This window comes from Alosa pseudoharengus, unplaced genomic scaffold (assembly GCF_046254945.1).
Source record: "Alosa pseudoharengus isolate Yale_2024_CS ecotype anadromous, Long Island Sound unplaced genomic scaffold, YU_APseudo_1.1 YU_APseudo_1.1_scf_1, whole genome shotgun sequence".
NCBI lineage: Eukaryota > Metazoa > Chordata > Actinopteri > Clupeiformes > Clupeidae > Alosa > Alosa pseudoharengus.
This window is the reverse complement of record NW_027468564.1, coordinates 31,028,863-31,043,829: the sequence shown is the minus strand read 5'-3', so window position 1 is coordinate 31,043,829 and position 14,967 is coordinate 31,028,863. Positions and strand designations below refer to the sequence as shown.

The window sequence follows — 14,967 nt, the reverse complement described above, 5'->3', positions numbered from 1 at the left end:
TGTGTGTGTGTGTGTGTGTGTGTGTGTGTGTGTGTGTGTGTGTGTCTGTGTCTGTGTGTGTCTGTGCGTGTGTCTGTGTGTGTCTGTGCGTGTGTTTCTTTTTGTGTGTGCTACACTACTAAACCACAGTCACCACACACAGAGGAAATAGGGAGGTATGCCCAGAGAAGAGGAAGATGTAAAGACAGTATAAGAGAGAGATAGAGAGACAGAGAGAGAGAGAGAGAGAGAGAGAGAGAGAGAGAGGGAGAGAGAGAGAGACACAGAGAGAGAGAGTGAGAGAGAGAGAGAGGGGTGTATGTTTACAGATACTTCTTTCTTGCCAGTCTCCCTTTGCTTGTCGGCGTACACATACGAGATTGGATTATCATCTGAATACACCATCGAAATAAACCGTTTGAGGGTCTTTCCTTCCTGCTAATATGAAAACTCAAGTTATCCTCTTGATGATAGGTGAGTATCAAAAACTAACCGGCTAATGTGTCCAAATAAGGAGAATATAAGCTGTTTGTGAAAGTTGTTTCCAAGATGGAGAAAGAGTGACAAACATGATACTGACAGAGCTAGGAGAGATGTAATTCTCATGGAGTTTTTTGGTGGTGCAATATTTTTGAGATTAAGTGGCGAGATATATGTGTGTGTGTGTGTGTGTGTGTGTGTGTGTGTGTGTGTGTGTGTGTGTGTGTGTGTGTGTGTGTGTGTGTGTGTGTGTGTGCGTGTGTTTGTGTGTATGTTGAGTGGAGAAAGTAATGGCAGTAGAGTTTTAGAAAGGTAGATTGTATTTTTTCAGTGGTGCATCTCACTGGCACTGTTTAATGACACACTGATCAAGTTTGTTTCTTTTCCTTCGGTGGACAATTAGGGTTGCTGAAGTTTAATGGTGCTCAAATAACCACAATCTAATGATGCACTTCAGTTACAGATGTCGCAAGTATTGTCTGTCTGTGTGTGTGTGTGTGTGTGTGTGTGTGTGTGTGTGTGTGTGTGTGTGGGGGTGTGTGTGTAAAGGTGTATGTTTGCATATGGACCATAGGGTGGGATGACAAATTTGTCCCTACCAATATTTTAGTGAACTCATTGTTATTATTTTGTTGTGAAGTTTTATTTATTTGAATGTGACCTCATAAAGTGTAAATCTCCAGGACAACCAGTTTGTGCCCCTACCAAAGCTGATACCAAACCTATGCCCTTGCGTGTGTGTGTGCCACATTGTACTGTGAGTTTTTTGACACAGGAAGTCATACACACACACATATACCCCCACACACGCACACGCACACACACACCATTTCATCAATTTGCTATTTTAACACCATGGGCAAAGCTGATACCAAACCTACGCCCTTGTGTGTGTGTGCGCGTGCGTGTGTGTGTGTGTGTGTGTGTGTGTGTGTGTGTGTGTGTGTGTGTGTGTGTGCGTCACATTGTACTGAGTTTTTTGCTTTTCAGCACTGAAGACACAGGAAGTCACACACATACACCCACACACATATACCCCCCCCCCCCCCCCCCCCCCACACACGCACACGCACGCACGCACGCACACACCATTTCATCAATTTGCTATTTTAACACCATGGGCAAGAGCTTGACACTGATGAGCCAGGACTATGCCTGTGTTTGTCTGTCTGTGTCTGTGTGTCCACCTTTGTCTGTATGGTGGTGGCTGCAAGATTGGAGGGTGGGTGTGTCGTGTGACGTAAGAACTTACCTGGAGTCTGTTGTATGATCGTTGGGGTGCATTGAGGTAATTAGTCCACACAGGTGTGTTGATTTAGGGGTGATGGCCTAAGCAGTATTTCAGTAGTCGCGAGTCACTGGTGTGGGGGTAGCGTGCACGTTCCGTGAGCACTGTGGGTGAGAGCTAGGCAGAGCACATAGTGGAGCCTTTTTCTTTTGACAAGAGCAGTACATTTCAACACAAGTATGACCTGTCCTGACCATGACAAGTATACCTGTCAACACTCCCGTTTCCCCGGGTTTCTCCCGTATTTCAAGGTCATCTCCCAGCACCCTTCCGTTTTGTTATTTCTCCCGGAAAACTCCCGTAATTTGCATGGCCATCAAACTTCATTTTAAAATCATTGATCCATTCAGGTTGCCAGATTGTATATGAAATACACCCTACACATACACGATCACTTAGTTTCAATTTCAACCGTTTCGTCATAGGCTAAAACCTGGCAACCCAATACCCAAATAAGGAAGCGGGTGCCAACTGAGTGCTAACAGCCTGAGTCTCGTGGTAAGCAAGCAGGCTAGTTGAATGGCCAGTGGTTTTCAAAGTGGGGGCCGCGAGGGGGTGCCAGGGGGGCCTCAGCAAGTTGGAGGGAAAAATAAAAGCAAGAAATAAATACATTTGAAACATTTAAAATATACTATGAGGGTTGTTATACAATGCCATTATAATAATGTGACGCATATCTGAACATATTTCCCATGATAATGACTGGGAATAATAGTAGAGTGATAGCTCTCATATAGCAGAAAGCCCCAAATAAAATTTGTACACACTGTATGCTCCATCGCGATGTGGTTGTGGCTAAAATAATTATTAGATTAGCTTAATGTATTTTTACATTTGCCGTAGTATTGTCGATGGGTTTAATTAATAAAACATCAAGGGGGTCCTTGGCCAGAACCTAGTGGTATTTGGGGGGCCTTGTCGTGGAAAAGTTTGGGAACCCCTGGCCTAGGCTACTCCAGAACTAGCTGTTGTGAAATTGTTGGGAATTGAATTGATTAACACATCACATAAACTGTTATTGAGTGTTGTTGATACACTGAACTTGTTCCCTCGGAACCAAATCTGACAGCAAGCAGCTTGGAGTTTTGGAAGTAGGCTGCAGGCAGGCAGCTGGTGGATACATAACTGACATGCTTAAGGTAATAGTAAGGTAAAAGCAACGACCGAAATGCAGTGTTGAAACACGTGTATGAAACGTATTAAATATGCAAACACAGATCCGGTATAAACACTGACCCCCCCCCCCGAAAAAAAATCTCCCGTTTTTGGAAAGCTAAATGTTGACAGGTATGATAACATCAGTGTACCCCATAGCCTCATTTTGGTTTACAATGGCCGCCATGTGAATAAGGCAAATGCAGGGTCAGCCAGGTACATCCACACATCTATATATCACCCATTTAAAAAAGTAATTGCCCGCCTGGACCTAATAACTTATTGAACCACCCTGGGCAGCAACAACAGCAATGAAATGTTTCAAGCAAGCTATTTTGCAGAGGAATTTTGGTCCACTCTTGCAAAATTGTTTTAATTCTGCCATATTGGAGGTTTTTCGATCATGAACTATCTGTTTAAGGTCATGCCACCATAGCATCTCAATCGGATTCAAGCCAGGACTTTGACTAGGCCACTCCAAAACCTTCATTTTGTTGTCCAGGCCCTGAAGCAGCAAAGCAGCCCCAGACCATCACACTACCACCACAGTGTTTGACTGTTGGTTTGATGTTCTTATTTTACAACGCTGTGTTAGCTTTACGCCAGATGTAAAGACACCCATGTCTTCCAAAACAGAATATTATCCCAAAAGTCATATTTGTGGTCAGCAGTGTTTTTTTCCCCCTGCAATTCATTTTTGCCCAGTCTCTTTCTTATTGTGGAATCATGAACACTGACCTTAACTGAGGCAAACGTTGCCTGCAGTTCTTTAGATGTTAGTTTGTGTTCTTTTGTGACCTCTGAATGAGTCGTCAATGCGGAGTAATTGTAGTAGGCCGGCCAGTCCTGGGAAGGTTCACAACTGTTCCAGGTTTTGTCCATTTGTAGATAATGACTCTCACCATGGTTAACGGGAGTCCAAGAGCCTATAGAAACAGTTTTGTAACCATTTCCAGACTGATAGATGTCAATGTTCTTGAATTTCATTAGATCGCAGAATCATGTGCTGCTTTTTGAGACCTTTTAGCCTTTTGTTTTGTTTAAAGCAATTTTGACAAGAGCAATACATTTCAACACCAGTATGAGATGGCATCATTGTTCAGGCATCCGTAGCCATGTTTGCAGGTAATTTCACGGTTGCTAGGGTAAACACTTTATCCTTTTACCAAGACAACAGTTCCTTCTTGAAAGTAACCGTGTCACAACGGAAGTGTCAGACACACAGTGATGCAGAGCTCATCTGTACGTGCACTTCTTAGAAATAGAACACTTTTATTTATAGATTTCTAAAGAAGTACAACATCTGAGTGTCATTTAGACATGTATACTGCTGTTAGATGGGCCATTTGTCTTGTGTTTGTGGCTGGTTGGTAGATTGGTGGTTAGCATGTTTTTAAAAAAAGTCAATTTGGGCAGGGGCTTCTGAATGTGTTTTTACCTTGGATTTTCAGCACTATGCTTCCACATGCACACAACAACTGTAGTTCATGCACAAAGAATTTACTTGTTAATACACCTGTAGTTCATAGTTCATGCACAAAGCATTTACAGGCTTGGGGCAGTAAAATGCATTTAACAGGGCTACTGTACTGTTCAATTTCTGTATTTCAACTTCAGATTCACTTACTGTGGCAGTACTGGAAACACATTATTGTTATTTGTTGTTAAAAAAAACATGCACACATTCATTGTGTGTGTGTGTGTGTGTGTGTGTGTGTGTGTGTGTGTTTGTGTTTAATTTTCAACAGACACACTGAACAGACACATAAACGGTATTGGATCTGAATTGTAGACTGCACCTTTCAAACACATGGCTCATGTATAAAAATAAATATTATTGCAAATGCTAATATGACTTTGTATATGTGTTATGACATAGAACGCATAGCGATTTGAGGATTTCCTTTTATAATAACTGTAGTAATATTGTTTGAAATGTGACACACACACACACACACACACACACACACAAAAGGCAATGATCATCATTAATTAAGCCACAGTTAGAGGATTGTGACATGTTTTTTTGTGTGTGTGTGCATGCATGCGTGCTTGTGTGTGTGTCTGTGTGTGTGTGTGTGTCTGTGTGTGTGTGTGTGTGTGTGTGTGTGTGCATGTGTGTGTGCGTGCGTGTGCGTGTGTGTGTTTGCGTGTGTGTGTGTGTGTGTTTGACACCACAGGTCTGTACCTGCACACGTGCGCCTGGGCACGTGGAGGTGGTGCATGCAGTGATGATGAAGTCATGGGAAGTGATGGAAAATGTGTAGGTAAGGATACTAGAGAGGCTACCACCCTCAATTCAAACTACAACAGTGATTACCATTGAACAGATGAGCAGAGACATTTCAAACTACCACAGTGATTACTACTGAACAGATGATCTGAGACAATTCAAACTACCAAAGTGATTACTATTGAACAGATGATCTGAGACTATTCAAACTACCACAGTGATTACTATTGAAAAGATGATCTCAAACTACCACACTTTTTTACATTACTATTGAACAGATGATGTAAGACAATTAAAACTAAACAGGCATGTGTCAAATTTGTAACAGAATCAGGACAGATCTCAAGGCGGGGAGATTATCCAACGTATGACTGCCATGAGGGCTTTGTCTTGATTGGTGTAGAGTGTACAGGTGAGGATGTTGGATGAACCGCTGCACACGACACACAATACAACATGATGACACACAATACAACATGATGACACACAATACAACATGATGACACACAATACAACATGATGACACACAATACAACATGATGACACAAAACCAGGGACAAAGACTATTCAAGTGTGTAAAAATGTAAATCTATTTGTAAAACATAGTGTGTTTTGAAAGAGAGTTTGATTGTCTAAGTGCTATGTTATTGCACACCAGTCTAGTGAGTGGACAAACACACCATGCACATACAGTTTGCTTGATTGCTTGTGTTGATTTGTTTAACATATTCTTATATCCTTTTCTCAGATATAAATGAATGTGGTGAGTCTGTGTTCCCAACGTGTGGCCTGTAAGGTAACTGCACAAACACACATGGCAGCTACACCTGCACCTGTGCTGAAGGGTTCAGGAACCATAACAACAACGAAAAAGGCTTCTGTGTAGGTGAGTGTGTGACTCAGGCCCGCTAGACACCAAGCTGAATGCTACAGCTGCTGGTCTGGTCCTTAAGCATAAAAAAAAAATTTCTTGGGTTCCGGTTTCCGACCGACCCTGTCAATTTATGTGCGACCCACATTTATTTTATGAGCTTGGGGAAGAAATAACACTAAATATATTAAATAAATCCACAAATAAAAGGCGAACTATAATTACATTAATTACCCCTTGCGTTATGTATAGGAATGAGCGTATTCTCTCTTTTACAAAGTAGCCTATGCACAGCTGTTCACGAAGACGATTGTTTTTGTCACTTACCAAGGCACTCGCAATTTTGTCCAAACACCGCAACTTTTTCGCAAATTTGACCAATCAAAGTAGTTTCACCGTGAAATTTCACCTACCACAACAGTCCCTCGCGCAAAATATTGAGCCAGATGGCACACTTACTTCTGCACCTTTTGCATATGACACCAAAGACTGCCCTGTTCGTTCCTCTACAGTTTTGATGACAATAAATAGAAGGCTAACGTTGATGATCTGCTTACTTGCATCTCTCAACCTGCGTTGCTAACCTACCTAGGCTATGAAAGTAAGTTAATTAAGGCCTACTTACTGATTTTTGAGTAGGCTATGCAACCCATTGGCAAACGTTTACCTGGATATGTCCTTTTAGCTTATGTCATGTTTGCTAGCTTGTGGGCTTAGTTTGAGTAGTGCTACCAAAATCATAGAAATTAATAAAATTGCAAGACATTTACCTCTTCTATGATCCAATAATGATTTCATTCGAGTTGTTTTTTTTAACATTTATTTTAACTAATGACATAGAAGACATTCCCAATTGCATCCACATATCGTAATGCACTATGCAAAAAGTGATTTACACTCGTAGCCGTGAGATGCAAGCCTTCCAATCCACTCAGAAATGTACTTAGGCTACTCTCACGTCCTTAAAGGGGCAGGCAGTCAATTAGACGTACACCACCAATGTAATGACATTAAACAGAAGTGTAGTCAAATAGTTTAAATCAATATGAAATTACTAGATACTTACTTGGCTATTAGTACTTATGCAGGCCACAGACTATGAATTATTAAAAAGATATGAACTTAATATGAATTACAAAATATATGAATGTATTGAAACATATGACATGATGCAATCTCTTTAAGTGACTGTCTTTTTTGGACAGTTCTACTATAATGCTTTGTGAATGACCTCAGTCAAAGCATTTTCACAAATAAAGTAGGCCTACTTTGATTTTCTGTAATCCTTACTGTTTACCTTTGATTATCCTTTTTAATAAGCATCAAGATTATCAGTGTGATTTTGGTCTTACTAACCTTAATTGCCCTAAATTTAAACTATTTTTGCAATTTTCACTTCCTCCCGCAATTTCTCCACAAGAAACAGCTAAAATCACCGCAACTTCCATCCAGGCATTTTAGGTCGCAACAGTCTCAAAAAACCTCGCGAAATCCTGGTGGGATTGATTTTCTACCTATCCCTTAGTGCCACTGGAAAAAAAATAAAAAATAAAAAATTCCCTACCGACCCATGGCCTCAACTGACAACCAACAGGAACCAAACCTTTTTTTTTTTATGCCTTAGCATTATTTGCTGAACGTGCTGGACATTTCTTTGAACTGATAGACACCCTCCAATGAAAGGTTTTTAAGGTTGTTAACATGTCCATATGAAATATAAGACATCATGAGCGAAGTAGGTAGTCAATGTCAATGCCGCAGATTTCTGCTTTGGATCTACGGTCGACCAAATCACAGCTTCAGTAAGCAAATTCAAACTGCAGTCCTATAGACCTCTGAAGTCTGCTTACAAAAAAGCTACCATCTTTGCCCGTATACGGATATCTGGTATCTTGAGATTTTTCCTGTGGGAAAATAACATGGAGATTTGTATTATCGCACCTTTTAAACTCTCGCGGTGATGAAAAATGTAGAAGTTTTGCTCTACACACTTTTGTCCTCTGTCTTCGAGTGGATACTGTAATATCCGGTACGTTAAGACAGCACACTTTGATTTATCCTACAGTACTCCAGAGCTAACTCTCAGCAATGCAACTTGCCATACTGTAGGTAGTTAGCTTCAATTAACACCTGGATCTCATTATATGGGAAAAGATGGCAGCTCTGAGGTTACTTTTTGTAGGCAAACTTCAGAGGTCTATGATTGGCATAAGGGTGATGAACCAATCCTGAGGTGGGACAGTTCTTCGTAAAAGATGGCAGGCAAACTAGCTAACGTGTCAGCTGCAGCAGCCAGTAGCATCATGAACAGTGTGTGGAGAGAGAAGGGATCCAGACACTTTAAATTTCTTTAACTTTAATCACACACAGTTCATTTTTAGCCATTTAAAGGCCATGAGGGGATATAAGGGTGATTTAAGGGTGCTGGAGTCTGTCTTTAAAACACACAGTTTCACTTAACTTTTACTATACACTGTACAAATATCATGTGAAGCTACAGTAAGCCATGATACACTGTACTATACTATAATCATAATATTGGTAACCATAATTGGTAATACTGCATATTATACAAGTTGATACTGTAATAATATACTGCTTCAACTGCACCTGTGCAGGGGGTTCAGGAACCAGAACAAAACACCAGAGCCCCTTGTGAAGGTGAGGGTGTGGCTCAGGAAGATGGGGTTTAGGCCTACAGTACATCTATGGTCTCAGGTCAGGTGGTAAACAGGCAATCTAAACACTAAAAATAAACTAAAAACATAAAATATTATATACCATCACTTTTAACTGAACTTCTGAATATTACGGAAAGACACAAAATATCAAAATGTTAAAATGATGAATTAATACAAGTATAACTGAATAAAAAAAAGAGTTTGGACCACAAGTGGCAAATTGTTACAACCAGCCAGTCGACCATCCAAAGCGTCAGCGGACCGTCAGATCTGCCTCCAGTGTGGCGACACTGGTCCGCCAACCTCTTGCTATCTGGGAAAGTTTGCTCATGTTGCCATAATAATAATAATGTACAGAATATACATATGCATATAAAGCTAAAAGTGGTGTCTATGTGAGGGCGTGTGAAAAACGGGGCTTGTGGTCCAAGTCCACACAAGATGTAGCAGCTAGGACTCAGTGAGGGGAAGTGGTGACAGAGGAAAAAACACAGCAACAAACGTGGAGTTTGGTGGAGTGCAGATTTATTTACAGTGCATAAAACATAGTGACCCGACAAATAGCTAAACAAAAGAAGCTTTCAGACAAACAAAACAACAAACAAAAATCAATCAACAGGTTTTCCAAGTCAGTAGCAAAATCAACTTGGGAATGCTTTTCCAGAAAAGATATGTTAGTATTATAATAATTATTATAATATATTATAATTATTATATTATATATTATATGATTACAATATTATGTTAGTCCACAGCCCCCTACCAGGGAGTGCTGATGCCCCCACAGCATCCCCTTCCCACGCTACTGGGTAGGTCGATAACTTCTACTTCTTCATTTTTCATAGCCTAATGGATATTAACATACTCTGGTATGTGTGTATGTGTGCGTGTGTGTGTGTGTGTGTGTTCTGGTGCAGATGTGGATGAGTGTGTGGACTTTCCTGATGTGTGTGGCCCACTCGGCACCTGCACAAACACAAATGGCAGCTACACCTGCACCTGTCCTGGAAGGTTCAGTAACCGTGGCAACAGCACCAGTGCCCCCTGCGTAGGTGAGTGTGTGGTTCAGAGAGAAGGGGCTCAATGGCACCTCAGATCTACAATCTACATCTTAGAACATGTACATTCCTATACTGACTGGTCCCTTACCAGTATACTTATGATCCATGATATTACTCTATTCTGTGCTATTCTCCTATGCTATACCACTGAAATATGGAGTTACATTTGTTCCACTTTTATGAGCGAGCAATAGCACAATTTGAGCGCAGAAAAATATTTTGAGCGAGCACACAAATTATATTTTAAGGAAAAATAAACTCGAGCACAAAACAACTTCTAGTTGAGCAAACAGGAATCTATGTTGTGCTCCACAAATGTCTTTGCCTGTTTGCTAATATAATGTTATGTCCTCATACGAGGACGCAGGGTCTCAGAAGGTTAAACTATTTACCTATGCACATCTATTCATTCACTATTAAATAATTTAACTATTTAAACTATTAAACTGTTCAGCCATTCCAACTGTTGTCATCAAATGTGACTCCTGCCAACTGTTTCCTCCTCCCACAACGTTTTCAAAATAAAAGTCCTCACTACAATAATTCCCTATTAAATAATTTAAAGGAGAATTCCGGTGTGATTTTGACCTAAAGTGTGTTGAAACATGATACCGAGTGTGAACGGAATTTTACCGTTCGACGCCATCTTGAATTTAGACACGATAAGTCGAGCGATGAGTACGAACGAACAGGTATGATAAGGGATCAGATTCCAAAAATAATTCTGTGGAAATGCATGGATTCCAGTTGCTGCTATTGGAAGCAACTGAATCCGTGCATTTCCACTGAATTATTTTTGGAATCTGATCCTTTATCATACCTGTTCGTTCGTACACGTCGCTCGACTTATCGGGACTAAATTCAAGATGGCGTGGAATGGTAAAATTCCTTAAGGTACTGTCTGTATAAATCGTCTTGTAAATAAACTACCAGTGCTTTTTCAAAGTTCTCCATGTCTCGTTTTAAATGTCAAGGCCCTCAGAAGTCTACCAATGAAGTATGGAGCTACTTTGAGCCTCGTAAATGGTGTAAAACAGTGATTTATTTGCATGGCTAGGCCGATGCCCGAGACACCACAACGAAACACTGTTGGTAGCATCGGCTAACTAGCGGCAGATTTCTGAGTGCAGGGGACAAGCCGAGGTGAGCTATGAGACAAACGTTCACACTCGGTATCATGTTTCAACACATTTTAGGTCAATATCACACCAGAATTCTCCTTTAACTATTTAAACTATTCAACTATTTAACTGTTCAGCCATTCCAACTGTCAGTTGTCATCAACTACGACTCCCGCCAACTGTTTCCTCTGCCCACAACTGTTTCCAGTTTGTTTTGCATTTTATGTTAATATGTGTTTTGCATTTTCATGCACTGGTAATTCCTCGGAATTACATTTTCTAGTTACAATATCTTTTTGTAAACCTCCATTCTTTGGCAGATAGTAGTGACGTAATGGGCTACATAACCAGCGTGTTGTTTCCATTCAGTTTATGCCATTGAGACTCATAGTTAGAACTCCATCAGGATCTCTATTGCTTTACATTGTTTTATTGTTTTTCTTGTTCTTTTTTCAGTTCACACTTTGTAGCTTATTGTGTGTGGACAATGCTAAAGTAAACATTCATTAGATGGGATGTCAGCCTTTTTTCAGCGAGATTCATTATGTTGTCTGACTTTGCAAACACCAGGGGCGGAGGCACAGCAGAGGCCTGTTAAGAACTAGGCAGGGCCATGTTGAATATTCACTGTTTTTATGTAAATATAACCTGTCAACATAAGCACCAGACAAACTCGCACATCGACACACCTTGTGGATGAAGACAAAATCAGCAGGGCACACGTGGGATGGCCCTCCGAAGTTTTACAACGGAACATCTTATAGAGAAATTAAAATCGGAAGCTGGCTATGTCGGAGGAAGAGGCACAGCAAATCTAAGGTGTGTATGAACTTAACAGGCAAATGATTTTCATTTAGTATGCTTAGTTATTTAGTATACTTTTTTCAGTTTGAAAATCAGATAACATAGAGTTAGCTAGTTCGATAGTAGAGTTCGCTAACTTCATGAAGGACATCATGTCTGGATAATCAGTGACAATGTCATATAACATTTTACATTTAGGAGGATGTTGGATATAATGATTGTGATTGTTTAGAGCAAATGTAGGCCTATGTCTAGTAAATTAGCTCCTGCTAGTCTGTGTTGTGCATCTCAAGCAATCCTTTGGGAATAGCATTGACATTAGGTTAGCATGTCAGTTAATATTAGTTAACTTTGGCTAACTTTAAATTTAATGACATTAAAATATTAAATATAACTTCAATGTGGTACAGTTAATGTGGCTCCTCTTTGCCTACAATAATTTTGTTGATTGTAGTTAGTTGTTCATAGTCAAATGCTTTGTTGAGAACTTCAGAACTTGAAGTTATCCATAGCCTATGAAATAATTATCTTCATAATTTATTCCTTACGTCTTTCCAGAGAATGTGTGTGTGTGTTCACTGCAAATGTCTGCTGGCTGCTATACACAAAAAATGTGTAAACAGGGTAACATGTGTGTACACATCTTTCACTGCAAATGTCTGGCTTTATAGAAAAATTCTATATAAAAAATGTGGGTGATGGTAGTGTAATGGCTAAGGAGCTGAGCTAGCATGCAGTAGCCTGAAAAACTGAGTTGTTATGGGGACAATCTGATCCTTGTAATCTATTTGACATATGTAAGTTGCTTTGGATCAAAGTGTCAACCAACTGTAGGAGTTTCGTTCTGATCTCTTGACACACATAACTTAAATACTGTTCTGTCACTGTGTTCTGTTCTGTGTATTTTTCTGTGTATTTTTGTTTTCTCTTTAGCCCTCAATTGTAAGATGAGGTGGACTCCATTCGTCTTTGCCCCAGTTCCCATGTGCTGACGCATCAGAGAGAACTTCACAACAGTGCCTCCCAAGACCCTCGGCTCAGTCAAGGACAAATGACCACCTCATAAAATCTACCTAAAGACAAGAAGATTGCCCGGTTGCGGACCATGCAGGTACTGATTACCTCTATCCTGGCTAACTCGGTTTTGACCCTATTGGTTAATTTTTGATTGCCAAGGCGCAGTGAAACTTATGTTTTGTATGGTGTTATTTAGCTGACTTAATTATGCGAGTGCTTGTGTATTTTTTCCAACCTGAAACATGTCATAGATTAAGGCATGATCAAATGATCACCCTGTGTGTCGATCGAACTGCAAATTGAAACTGCTAATGTCACTGCAAATTATAATTTATTTAATAATATATAACTCAACTTAACATCAATAGCACTAAACTTGTTCTTGTGAAGCAGCAGCATCTGGTGCACTTGAACTCACCATGTCAATTGATGGGTGTTGATCGTCTGAGTGATCGAGCCTTAATCCAGGTTTCAGGTTGGAAAGAATACACTCGAGCATAGAACGTTTCAAAGCGAGAGCGAGCAGAAGACGGAGCCTGTGAACGGTCCGATGCAAACGTAAATTGTTACACATCTGATAACAGTTTTATTCACCACAAGATATTTTTCAGCCCTCAGTTTCTGTATTTATCCTATCGATTTATTTTTTATTTGTGTTTGTTTTCATTCTTTATGCGCTCACATAATCAAGTCAGCCAAATATCCTGTGTTTCCAGTCAGTTATAAATGTGTATGTTTTTTTTCAAGCCCATTGACATCAAGGGTGGAATTGTCCTCCTGCCATTGGGAAAAGTTTGAAAAATGTATAACAGGTAACGTGAGATAACTGTTGTTTAAAAGACATTCATCAGATATAATGACTCTGGTTTGACCATCATAGTGTATAATCAATCATGTTTTCTTTCTTTCTTCCTATACTGCCTCTGTTCCTGTTACGGTGAGCCCTACCCGACTACTCGGCTGAAGGAACAAGATCTATCGCTGGCAGAGCTGCTCATTACGGCCTGAGCACCCCATAAAGGTCTGGTCCTAGAATCGCCCCTGGTTCCTGTTACGGCCAACCATCCCCTACACAACTACTCAGCTGAATGACCAAGACTGGAAGACTTCTATTACTGGCAGAGCTGAAAGTGTTATCAAAGTTGTCAAGGTTGAGGTGTGCTAATGTATTGGAGTTGAAGAGGACTTTGTTGCAGTATTTTGTATATAGCCTGGACTACTCGAATATCCTGCCCACCTGAAAAAACACCATCACCTTATTCCAGAGTAGCTTTGGCCAGATAGTGGTCTCAGCACCTCTGACTCATTAACCTCCCATGCTGCACTTAATGCCGGATTATGCAGGACTCTCACTCTTTCACATGTTTAGATACTCCCTCCAGTACTCACACCACACCTTAAACCACGCTGCCAAAATAATCAAATACCTCACTCATCCAAACCACCACTTGTTCCAGCTTCTACCACCTGGAATACATATTACAGGTCCATATGAACTGGGACCACATTTCAAAAATAAGCGTATTCCCTTCAGCAGATACACTCCTGAATACCTACAACATCAATTTGAATGACTTTTGTGTTTTGTTTTGTTTTGCTGTCTTTTCTCCTTTACTGGTTTGAGAGATCTCTTTTTGTATCAACAATTACCACCAACATTGTGTGGCAAATTGTAAGTGTATGTAACTCTGTCTATCTATCTATTTTGGAATTGTGCTGTTCCTCCATTTTATAAAGACTATTAAATTATGTTTCAACATAAAAACTTATATGAACATGTATTTCATATGAACAGGAGATGTGTTAAATTTTTTAGTATGAACATTTATGTGAATAGAATATGTTTTACATTTACTAATAATTGTAATAATGGTTTGATATGAATGTGTTTATAATATGAGCATGATTTGATGATGTTTATTTCATTTTATTTATGTGGAGTATTGTGGTAATTATTTGTGTAATGCCACTGAAAGTTATATAATAAAACTTGTATATACATGTAGTTGGTTATCCATATATTTCAGTTATAGCCTTAGAGGTTTAGCACCTTTTAAGCCATGTTGGTAACTCTCTCCCCACTCATTCTTATGTTTCTTTATTTACAGTTATATGCTTAGTTTCTCACATATTTCTATGTCTACATGCATGTGGAGCAGGGCGAAGGTAGATGTTTGTATGCAGTAGTCGACTAATTCTAAACTAATTTAGAATCCCTTTGGTCAGTTTAGACCCCATTGAACAGACATGTTCGTGACACTACTAGACAAGATACAT

General features: G+C 39.9%; 1 long non-coding RNA gene across 1 annotated transcript; it reads left to right on the top strand.

Annotated features, from left to right (window-relative positions):
- The first annotated feature begins 250 nt into the window (after window positions 1-250).
- LOC143125255 (uncharacterized) lies at window positions 251-14,630 on the top strand. The gene is made up of 7 exons (XR_012987248.1): window positions 251-453; window positions 5,083-5,169; window positions 5,464-5,547; window positions 5,884-6,021; window positions 9,605-9,739; window positions 12,607-12,784; window positions 13,438-14,630. It is a non-coding gene; the product is annotated as an uncharacterized LOC143125255 (long non-coding RNA).
- Window positions 14,631-14,967: the final 337 nt, after the last annotated feature.